Genomic DNA, 12,563 nt, shown 5'->3' with positions numbered 1-12,563 from the left:
CTGACACAAGTGCTGTAGGCATGGAGGTAGGACATAAGAGGATGCTGGGCCCTGCAGCACTTCCTGCTCTGGCTGGGAAAAGAGCTAGGGAAAACCAGGGCTGTTTAAAAAAAATTCTTTAAGGTATAGAAAATATACCTTGCATGCAGTGTTTTCCAAGATCCTTTCAAAACTTTTTCCTTGCCCTCTTGTATTGGCCATCTCTGGATGTTAAGCCTGGCAAGTCCAAGGTATTCCCTAATGATTCCGAGTCCCCTCCTCACACATGGGATAGCCTGAATCAAAATGGGAGCCTAAATGCTGCTTAGGACAGAAAAACAAGGTTCCTACAAATGCCTCAGTACTGGAATTTGTCCTTATGCTAGACTTCCCTAAGATTTCTCTTCAAACAGTAGCACTGGCATTACCATGCATGATTTAGGTACTAGAGCTGCCATATCCTCAAGAACCCTGCACAGACACAGCTAGCTACCAAAACCATGTCCACATCTTGTCCTTAGCAGAGTTTCCTATGCACCATGAGAAACAAATCATGGGTGCAATCTTGTTGTTGGCTTTGACATTGTAACCATCTTGAAAACCATACAGGAATCCCCTTTCAAGTACACATTTCAAGTTTATATGATGTACAGACAACACTACTGCTTCATATCAAATCTTGGACACCACGAGCAAGTGGGATAAAACATCATATATGGTAGAGAATGTTTAAAAATTCACAAAATACCTGAGCAGTTCTCAGTGGAGTATTTCTTTCAGAAGGTCCCAGAGACAGTGACTGGCTGCTGCGGGTGGCATTTGGAGTTGGAACTGTTTTTCTGTAAGGATGGTCCAGCATTTCAGGTTACAAGGCAAAAATATCAACAGTCATTGTTCTTTCCTCACAGTGAAAACAGACCTTCATTTCCCCAAGGGTTTTTTTTGAAATGGTTGTTGTCCTGGCTGAACTTACTGAAAAAGGGTCACCTCCAATGTCTTTCTATCTCTTTCACTGAAGCCAGGCCAATCAACCTGAATGTCTTTGAAGAAATGTTCCTTCAGACTGAAAGAATTGTCATTTGCATCCAGGTTGGCTACCTACGGGCAGACATTTAAAACATCAATATTCATTACACCTAAAGGCAGACTACAGATGTAAAACTGGTAGTACAAAGCTAAAGCAAAGCTGAAAAGAAAATCATGCACCAGTTTTCCAGGCCTTTTGTGTGATGTGAAGAACAAAGCAGCTGTCATGTAAGAGGCAGCAATATTAAGGAGGTGTGGTCCATTTGGGCTGTAGAAATTTGGATGTAAGTAAATTCCAAACTGCTGCAAGCATGGAGGAAATGGACACTATGAAAACCTCTCCCTGCACCAGGGATCCAGGTTTTTTCACCTTTAACGCAGCTTTGAGAATCAAGGTACACTATGCCAGAACTCTCAGTCTTCACCATTTGAAATACATGGAGAGACCAGGTTTTTCCTTTCTGTTTTCCTTTTCTTTTGAGGAGGATCTGAAGAATATCATCTCCATGAGCAAGTCCATATTTTTCCACCCTCCGAAGGACACCTGCTGCCCTCTTGTTTCACCCAGCTACATTGCCATGGCAGAACACAGCCTGGACCTGTAACATGGCATGTTTTCATCATCCCATGAAGCACCACAAGATGTTGGCATTTGTCTCTGCAAACAGAACTGCTTTTCTTTCTCAGGTGTCTGCTCAGAGGAAACTACAGCTTCCTATGGAACACTTACACGAGATAACCTACCTAGAGCTACACTTCAACAGCTTAAAAGTAGCAAATGTACCCAGAATCAGGAATTCACTTTTTAAAAGCAGAACTTAGGCTGTGTTGGAAGAGAAGGAAGGTTGTGAATAGAAGAGCTCAGCAAGTTCTCCCTACTGGTTTTTCATGTATAGCAAAAAACAACACCACCTCCCTATGTAGTTTAGAGAAATGTGAATAACAGTTTTCAGGATGTAGTGCTGTTCACACAGCCCTTTCAGAATGCAAACCAGTATCACCAGGCAGTTCACACTGCAAACAAGAAAATACTCCTTCAAAATCTCCTTAAACATCAACAAGAATAAAAAGAAAGGAGACATTTTTTTCATCTCTTACCCTCTAAGAAGCTGAGCTTTGAAATCTTATAATCACCTCTTTCATAGCTAAAAAGGAAATATTGCTACTTGTTATGTTAATGCTTGCATAATTCAGCAAGAGCCTACATTGATGGGGAATATTGAAAAAGGAAGGAAACAGCCACTGCATCCTTCAGTCCATATGAATCATATGAATGGCTGTAATAAAGAAATACCAGTGGCACTAAAAGGACAACTGAAAAATTACGAGAAATAATAGGTGCCAAGGAAGTTGAAGACTCAATGCACACAACAGCAACGAAACTCTGTGTTCAAAGTTGGGCCACCATCTTTATCATGTAGGATTTGCCTGGAACACCCTTCCCTGGAAGGCAATCCCCACAGACCCCAGTTGAACAAATGCTATTGAGAGGCCACCACGTCCCTTCAAATGAAATACTGCCCTATGCAGCCACCAAAATTCTCTCCTCTGAAACTTGTCCCAGGATATTTTAAGGACCTCAGCAAAGTGTTTCACCCAGTTGAGAGTTTCACCCTATGAAGTTATTTCATGAAGCAGTTTACCAGCGCAAGGAAAAGAGGGAGGGTTAAAATAATGCATGAGAAGCCACAACATTACAGAGAATTTATCATTGCCAGCTATTCTAGAAAAACAGCAACAAGACCTCCAAAGTTTTGAAGATTTCTTTCTTTTTGTCATATGGACTTGCAGTTGGGTGGAAACTGGGTAAAGTTGATGGAAAAATGCAAACAAAGAACATTTCCTAAGCTTCACATTAGTTTCTAATTGAAACCCTGAAGTAAGACTGCTAAGAGTTAGCATTGCTGGCAGCTGCTCCAGGATCTCACCTCCTGAAGGATCTTTCCAAGGGACTCCTTGTCCTTTTCCACAACTCCCTCCCTCTCTAAGCAGGCGAGTAGCTCTAACTTCTTGTAATTCTTCAGAGCCAGTAAATGAATCACCCTGTCTCTGATGGGTCGCTGACAAACAGCACTGAAAAGTCTCCGGATGTATTTTGCAGGGTTCATGGGCATCGTTCTCTTCCTCTCGGGCACAAGATCTGGAGAGCTGTGTGGGGCTCTCCTGAGCTCTGGTATTTTCACTTCAGTAAAGAAAAAAACAGAAAACAAATTGTCAAATGGGGAGTGGGAGGAAGCAAGGTAGTTGATGCAAAAGGATGTACCGAGACTGTTGAAACTCTATTTGTTCAGAATTTATAGATCAATACGAATCCAGACAGTAAAGCACTAGGAAGAAACAGACATTAAAAATGTCTTGTGAAGGAGTGGTACTGGAGGTGAGGTATTGATGAAAAACTCTTTCTATGCATGGTGATTTTCATTTGATTTCTCCAGTTTGTAAGCTCAAGCACTAAGCTATGTCAAGAATGATATGGACAGGGGGATTAAATGCTTCTTTGGCAAGTTTGACAACACCAGAGGCCTGGGATGCCATCCAGAGGGACATGGAGAACCTTGGCAAGTAGGGCCCTGGGAACCTCATCAGATTCAAAAAGGCCAAGTGCAAAGTGCCGCATCTTTGGGGTTGGGACATGCCTTATCCCAGCTGGGAATGGATGCTGGGATGGGATGAGGAGCCTGGGATGAAGGTGGGGAGGACTTGGGGTTGCTGGTGGATGGGAGGCTGGGCATGAGCTGGCAACGTGTGCTGGCAGCCCAGAAAGGCAACGGTGTCCTGGGCTGCATCAGGTGAAGCGTGGCCAGCAGGTCAAGGGAGGGGATATGACACAGCAAGCACTGTTTTGAAACAAGGAACTCCTGCTTAGTGGCTGATGGAGACTTGATGCATATTGGTGAGAAATCCGGGAGCTCTGTCTCTTCCGTCACACACACAGAGACTGACCTTTCTTGACACGCTCCTTCAGTCTTTCAATGTAGCTCAAATTTTTAATGCCTTTCTCCACTTCCTGTTCCTTGGACCATGCCTCTCTGATATTTGTCTGCAAACCTAATTGCACAAACATCACATGCTTCAATTATTTAGAACACGGTGAACATGCCAGTTGTTGAATGAAGACACTGCTAATGTTCTGAGAAGTTCAATCCAATGTGGATAGAGAAACTTCCCACAGCATTCAAACAAAACACCTCCTAAAACCATACCCCTGAATGACTTCTAAAGAAAATTACCTGAAGCCATAAGCAAGCATTAAGATGGAAATTAGGTAAGAGTTCTTCACCCAGAGGGTGATCAGGCATTGGGACAGGCTCCCCACAAGACTGCTCATGGTCCCAAGTCCACTAGAACTTGGAAAACATTTGGACAAGTTCCACAGGCACCTGGTGGGATTCTTGGGGACAGAGCTGCACTTGCAAATGCTTGTGGATCCCTTCCAAGTCTGATTCTGATTCTCTGATTCTGTGACAAAGCCCAGTCCCTAACTGGTACAGCATGGAGCATGTTGCAAAGGCACCCTGTACCCTAGCAGCAACCAGACCTGTCTCACCTGAGTTTCTCTGTGCCAGCCTAAAGCCAAAGCGGCGCCAAGTTCCACAATTGTCTCACTACTGCCAGTCCCTCAGTTACCGAATGCTAAATATTCCCTTAGGATCTGTGCACACCACCACCAAGAATCACACAAATCATCATTCACATGCGAAACAGAATGTCCCCAATGAGAAATGTGAAGTTTAGTTTTGTCTTTGCAAAAAGCCACCATGGCACTAGTTTAAAATGCTCTGCAGTAGGCTAAGGCAGAGGAAGAGCTGCACTTGCAGTGGCAGGGAAGTCCCAGCTGGCAGGTGCCTGCAGCCACAGCCAGGTGAGAGCCTGCTTTTCTCAGGGCAGCAGGCTGTACCTGGCTCAGCTCACTGCTGCAGGCAGCACTACTGAGTGCCTGTAAGGGGAATGTGCACCTCGAGTCTGCCTGGAGCCAGGCTCTTTGGGGAAACAGCACTGAGAACAGATTAATAACAAATGACATCACCTAAGTGCATTGTGCTTTGGGGGAAATGATGGAATCAGTGGGGAAGATGACATCAATATCTTCCTTTCAAATTCCTTGACAAAAACCCAACACAGTGTTGTGGCAACACTCATGTATTAATGACCGAGAGAAAAAAATTAAATCAAGCAAAGTTTCCCACACTGACCTTATGAAATTCTCTATGCAACATTCTCAAGGTTGCATAGGTTTTCCCAATTAAATTTAAAGGATAATGACAGTGCCTAGATACTCCAAAAGCAAAACCTTAGCTACCAAGGCTGTGAATTTAGGCGCATGGAGTAGTCCGAACCTTGACCTCAATGCTCCAAGTTGCATCCCATCAACCAATATGCCAACAAGGAAGGACTAGCAGGTTTTCTCAGGGGAAAACCAACCAGTGGCTAAATGCAGTGACAAGAGACTGCAAGGTTGACCTGAGGGCATACCACCTCCAGTTGAGATCTCTGAACACAAGAGATCCCCTGTCCCAAGAATATGCTGCAAAAATGAATTACCAAGTTGAAAATCTTACAGACATTGAGCAAAATGTGAAAGGCAATCATACCTCCAGCTGGGTTATACAAGTTGACATTCTGCGCACTTCCATTGTGCGATGCCTCCCTGGCATTTGGCTAAAAGGAAAGAGATATTTTCTGTAAAAACTTCAGCCTACTCTCCATCACTGCTGATTAACTAGGCCTTTTGTTTTAAACAAGAGCTGTCTTTGCAAAGGTTTGCTGTCACATCACTAGAAAGGGCTGCTTTGACACAGTTCTCCCTCTGCAAGCAGCTGGCTACAGAACTGCCCTGAGAGAGCAACCCTCACCTGGCCTCTAACGCAGCTAAGCGTTCAAGTAGCAAGTCACCCTTTCCCATTTCTGGAATTTATAGGCACAGGCTTCCCTTGAAATCAAGCACCTGAGTAAAACTGAACTGGCCAGTGTTCAGCTAACAATCCAGGTGAGAGTGGTTCACAAAAAGATAAGAATTTTGGACACGACCTGATGCCGAGACTTATTTGGTACTAAGGAAGCACATCTTGGAGTCAGCTCCAAAAAGAATATCATCTGCATAAGGTGAATTTTGACTCTCAACAGTCATGAAAACCCTTGCTCTTGTCCTCAGCTCTAGATGCAATTCTTGGCAGCTGTGAAATGGAAGCAGTTTATCCTAGGTTAATCAGATATAACAAAATTTGTGTTGCTTGGCTGATCTCATAATTTAATACAGAATGTATCACATTCTGCGGGAGGTTAAAAATCACTAAAATGTTCATCAGCCTAAGTACATTTTTTAATGAAAACAACTTCTGCCATCCAACTGCTTCATTCTGTAGGCAAAATTGTCTGAGATAAAATCTAAAAAGCTATGATAAATGGACTGAAAGATGTGAATTCATTACCACGAGAAGGGAGACATCAATACCAAAGAGAAAATAGAATATTACTTAATTGAAGAAATTATGTAATTTAGAATCAATGAAGATTAATTTTTGTTTGCAAAAAATGCTGAAATTTCTTTGTTTGGAATAGCTTTGAAAATGGTGTGCATGTGGCTGGAGTTCTCCACTATGCATCACAGCTGAGAATAAAGAAATGGCTATTCCTAATACAAAAAAATACAGTTAGAGAGGTTCCTTTATCCTGACATGTTCGGTGAGTGCAGTGCAAACATGGAGCAATGAGAAATCCATGCATTTTGACCAAGAGCCATGCCCAGAGCATGAATTTCCTGAGTGTCCCAGCATTGAGAACATCTGACTTTCACTGGCACCTCCTCAGTGTCATCCCTGAGAAACACATCCATCAGAGAACTTCCCCCTTCCGCTGGCACCTCTTCCGTGTCATCCCTGCGAGTGGCTTCCCCCGGGCAGCTGCCTCAAAGGGGCCCTTGGAGCACCAGTGGGGCCCCAGCCCTGCCCAACAGGTCCCGCGGGGTCGGCAGCACTGACACCAACACCATGGCCAAGCCCCCACCCGCTGGCAGCCCGCAGAGCCCGACACCTGCCCCTCACCTCTTGGTCCTGGCACCTCTGGGTCACCCTGACGGGCACGGCAGTGCTGGGGAACGCTCTGGATCGTGCCCAGGCCCACAGCTCTGCCATCCTGCTCTGCCTCGGCTGCTCCGGCTCCCACACAGCCACTGGTCCTGCTGAAGAATCTGTAAAATACAAAATGTTTGTAAGGAAAATGTGCTCTTTGATGTTTGTCCTTTGTGGCTTTCAAGGCTCATCAACAAGAAGGGAGATTATTCCCATGCAACAAGATGTAGCCAAGGAGTGATGGCCAGGCCTTTGAAAGGCAGGTTACTTCTTGGCTGAATTGCCTTGTTGAGGTGTAGGGCTTGACAGGCTTCAGCTGCCTCAGACACCGGGGAGGTTAGCAAGGCTTGGGAAGAAGGATGTACCACTGATGGTGGGCACAAAGAATGCAGAATTTAGGGGCACAAGGACATTTGGCAGAACCCCCAAGGAAAGGAACAAACTGATAAAGCCAATGCAGAAACTGTGCTGAATCACCTCCTGTGAGATAAAAGGGCATTCCAGCAGGGGCAGACCATGGCCATGTGCTCATGAAAACATTGACATAAAAGAAGGGAGAGACTGAGCATGCAGACTAATGAACATGAGAAGTGAGAGGATCATTACCCAACAGCAGACAGAATACTAATTATGAAGAGAACTTGGGAACTTGCAATCAATGAACACTAATTCCTTTCTTTGCTAAAATGTAGAAATACTAAAGACGCTTTACTGCTTGTGGTGTTGGCTTGGTCAATTTGTCCCTGAGCCCCCCCATTTCTGCACAGAACTGTAAATAATTACCTCCACTCAGTGTGTGGATCAGCCTCTTGACCAACGTGTGCTAGAACCAGCTAAGCTGGACCAACACTCGCTGTCGCTCTGACACCTCCGCTCTCACCGCAGCTGCCGAAGGGTCTGAGCGGTCCTGCTGTGTGCTGGTGACAATGGCCACGTGTCCTTGGAAACGGGGAGTTCCATGTTCCAGGCTGGGCAGGATGTCACTGAGGAGCGGGACGCGACACAGTCGGGCCACAGGGAGTTCAAATGTGCACACATGGGGAATGCCCTGCCTTATCCCATGACTGACTTAGCTCATTTCCAAGTGCAGAAAGGGCTGCTCTGGCCACACCAGTTGCTGCAGTAGCTTTGCAAACCAGGGCTAATGAAGTGTTTCTGCACAAAAGTGCTGCACTTGGCTCTCTCTGAGGCAAAGGAGCAACTTAACACCCCTAACCAGGGCAGCAAGGTGCAGCCCCCCCAGCACTGGGCCATCCTGTCATGGGCCAGTCAGTCTGTGAGGCTTCCAGCCCATGCACAGTCACTCATATATCATCTCTTTGACAAAACCCCTTGACCTTTCCTCATCCCAGTCTACTAAAAGGAAAGAAGCCAGCAGCATGCCCAGGGCCCCATGTGCTGTGCAGGAGGAGCTGACATGGAAAGGCCCACACTGGCCCTGAGCACAACTACAGGCTGATAATTGTGCTGAATGCAGCTGGCCATTGAAGTTACTGACACATGTAGATAAACATTTTATACTCAGTTTATGATGGTTTTATTGTCATTCTCCTCCTATCCAAGATTATTCCTGATTTAAGTCAGCTGGCACCAAAAATAAGTGTTGTCCAGTCATTACAGGGAGAGAGAAGAAGAGCATGTAGTTGAGAATGTTGAATATTACCATCCAAAGCACATTTTCAATGACATCTTGTGTTTGTTTTCAAGACCATGTCTATATCTACCCATATCTTATCTCCTGGCTGCCCCACTCACAAGGGAAAGAAAGTTTGGGGAAAGAAAGGGAGGAAGCAATTTGTCAAACACCAGAGCCCACATCTGTGTCCCTTTTTGGGAGTGACTGGATGGTGTTGATGATGGATCCCCAGTTATGAACTATTGGAAAAGCCTGTGTATGAATCATGAAAGAAATCCATGGAGGTGTTACACTGGACTCCAGAATGCCCAACAGCCTTTCTATATATTTTAAAGGTTATTGATGACAACCCCTGCTCTGGAGGAACCAGGTTTGACTGACCCCTTTGCACTGTTCATACGTCAGTGCCTTTGTCTTGCACAATAACTCCATCTTTAGCTCAAAGAATGGGAGTAAAGGAAGTAACCCTGTGGTATTTTGAGCCTATTTCTCAAAAGACAACCAAACAATGTACTACAGGAATGGCCAATGCACCTCAGAGCAGGAGCCACCATGGTCCTGATTGATAGAATAAACTTGAAATAAATGGAGGAAAAAGTGAAAGTTGATGTGCCACACATGGTTATGTCTCATGTAGAACAAAAAGAAGGTCACTGGTTATCCCTGAGCAGAATCTGAAATTAACAGGTGGTACTCCTGGAACAAAAGACATTGAGACCCAGGCCCCTCAAAAACTTTCTTTGTCCTTGCTGCACGTGTGCCTAGAGTGACATGTGGGTCACCTTCCTGCCAGTTCAGAATGTGCAGAACTGCACCTAAGTGCTACTTCTGTTCAAAGTTTTCCTGGAGGCAAAAAGGGAGCTGGGACAGGGGCAGAAGGGGGAATGTCCATAAGTCATAGGTTGTCCTGAAGTCCCTTTTGCCAGGCAGATGCCATGGGGGGCTCTCACCCAGAGGAAGAGCCAGGACCCGCAGGGCAGATCCCGTGTCCTGGATCTGGCCAGGACAGGGGTAATTTTTGCAGCAGCCAGGAGGAGCACGGCCAGGACCTTGGGGTAACTGGATATCACCTGCCACGTGGCAGGGGGAAATGGAAGGGGTTTGCTCTTCCTCCGCCGGTGTGCCGTAAATCGTGGGGTGTGCCCAGTTCTGTATGGTGAACAATCACGTGTGACTCGTTCACCTCTTGTACACTCTCCTTTTAGTGTTGTTATTACCATTTGTGGGGTTTTTTTTCTCTGCTGTTTCTAGTAAATTGTTCTTAGCTCAACCTGTGATCTTTACCTGCTTGTGCTCTTCTCTCCTCCTGCCACAGGAAAAGTGGTGGGAAGTCAGTGAGTGGCACATGGTCTGAGCTGTATCAGTGTGAGCTCAAAACTGGGGAATACCATTCCTCCACTGCAACAATGTGGAAAAATCAATTTCCTAAGTTACTTTCCTTGTCTAGTCCTACAGGAAAATTAGCCTGCTGAAAAGCAACTGCTGTAATTGAACTGAAAGCCTGCTAGGTAATGCTTCTTTTAAAGTACAGATTTAATAAAGTTACACAGAAAGCAAAAATTAAATATTGATAAATAGTCTTTATAATAGTTTTTTAAAATATTTTAAAATCTATGATGGGAGAAATTCCTGTGATCTTTTCCCAGTCTCACAGTGACAAAGAATTCTATAAAGCAAATTTCAATTGAATGTTTTCAGCCTCTAAAAACGAGTTAAGCAAAATAGTAGAAAGAGTTACATTTGAGTTGCATTTCCAAAGCAGATGGTTGACTTTAATGCTTAAGGCTAAAGAAGGGGAAATGAGAGAATCTGTGTGTTGAAAAAAAATCCACCCATAATGGAACTGTGCAAATGCATTCTGTTCCTCCCTGAAATGGAAATTCTCATATTCAAAATATCATTGAAAGTTGAGGCCATAATTTCAAGTGATTTAATGGCAATCAGCTGTGTTAAATCATTAAAGAGAACATTACTGATCTGGCCTCACAGGTGTGTGAATGACAAATATAAAATTGATACATTTCTAATCATGTTTTCTTGGATAAGTCAGAATTTCCAGAGGATTGAGAAAACAGGTTTGGGTTTGGTGTTTTCTCCGTCTAAAAAATGGCTAAAAGAATTCATGCTTTCCCTTAGTTCTGAAGGGTCACTCAGCTAGTATCAAGGGCAAAGATAGCAGATTCCAAAAAGATGTCCTTGATTTTCAGACTTTTCACAGACAGAATACCATGAAAGAAAAAATTAAAATCAATTGAATGCAGACACCACTTTGCTCTCCATTTAACCACAAACTCACACTCTACCCTAACCCTAAACCCACACTCTATCCTAACCCTAACCCTTCTCATTAATACAAACACAGAAACACTGACAGCCTTGTTTGGCAGAAAAAGGAAAACTGTAATTTCTCCACAACTCATTGAGAGCAGTCCATGTTAAAGCCCCTGCCCTGGATTTCACTGCCATTCCCCACCTGTGCCCATCTCTGCTGGGCAGGACCAGTATCAGGAGGACCTGTGGCCAGAGGTGGTGACAGCAGCAGGTCCCTCTGCCCGGGGCAGAAGGCACAGCACCTCTGCTCCTGGCTGGAACAGGGGCCCCTTGCCCGGGGGGACATGGTATCCCAAAAAGAGGAGGGGCCTCAGCAAGAGGCCAATCCCCCAGCAGCTCTAGCAGGGCTCTGGCAATTCTTTATTCAAGGAAAAGGAAATAAATTGTTATTTCCCTCACACAGTCCCTAGATGCTGGATTCTCTCCCTTCTAATGCCCTTCACCTTCCCCCCGTGCCCCGCTGTGGGTGACACCCCTGTGCTGGAGGGCACAGCCACGGGCCCCTGGAGTCCCAGGGCTATGTCAGCAGTGGTACCTCTTCCCACAGGAAATCCTGCTGCAGCTGCCATACCCTCAGTAGAGCAGATGCCAAAGGCAGAGCAGGCAGCAGGAGCAGCTGGTCTGTCAGAGCACCAAGCCCCTAAACTTCCTATCCAAATATCTGGATACGCAGTGACTCCACAACCCGATGTAATCGACTTGGGGGCACTCCCCTCTGATGTTTCAGCCCAGAAAGTAGAAGTAATTTCAGTCACTTGAGCTTTGGAATCAAGCAGAGGAAAATGAGTTTACATTTCAACTTATTCAGAATACGCCTTTGGAGTGGTACGTGTACATGGGATTTCCGGAAAGAAAAAGACCTTTTGACATATCAAAGCTCCGATCAAAAACAGAGAACAAATCTTGGGTTCACTTGAAAGTATCTAGAAACCAGAGGAAGTTGCCATCAGGCACTGCAGAGTACCTAAGTACACCACCAAGTACATAAGACCAAACTGGAATTGGGGAAACATTTAGCCAACGAGAGTGCAGAAGACATATTAGAAAACATGTTAGAAAACAAAGTTTTCCTCTGCTGCAAAATGAAATATAGGTATTAAGAAACTAGTTCCCATATGGAAGTTTGTCTCAAGAAAAGGGGGGACTTGATAAGGACCATAGAACAGATTGTCAGCGTTCAGGAACACACACAATCACAGGATATGATTATATGCAGGTGCTTTTATTGAGAGCTCTGGAAATCAGGGATACAGACCCAAATCTGACTTCACATGGCTTTTGAGCTGAATGTATTTTATATTCTATCGTTATATAATGTACATATTAATTATTAAACTTATATTGTTCTATTGTATACATTGACTTTATTCAAGCATGAGTTTCTCGTGATCTTTCTGAGGTCCCTGACCACAGTTTCTCATTATTATTCTTATGATTAAATGGTAATTTTATTTAATTACTAAACAATCATCACATCTAACAAGTATATCATTTATCATGTACTAGCTACACAGGTGCAATTC

This window comes from Lonchura striata, chromosome 34, assembly GCF_046129695.1.
Source record: "Lonchura striata isolate bLonStr1 chromosome 34, bLonStr1.mat, whole genome shotgun sequence".
Lineage (NCBI taxonomy): Eukaryota > Metazoa > Chordata > Aves > Passeriformes > Estrildidae > Lonchura > Lonchura striata.
Note: the sequence above shows the minus strand (reverse complement) of the source record.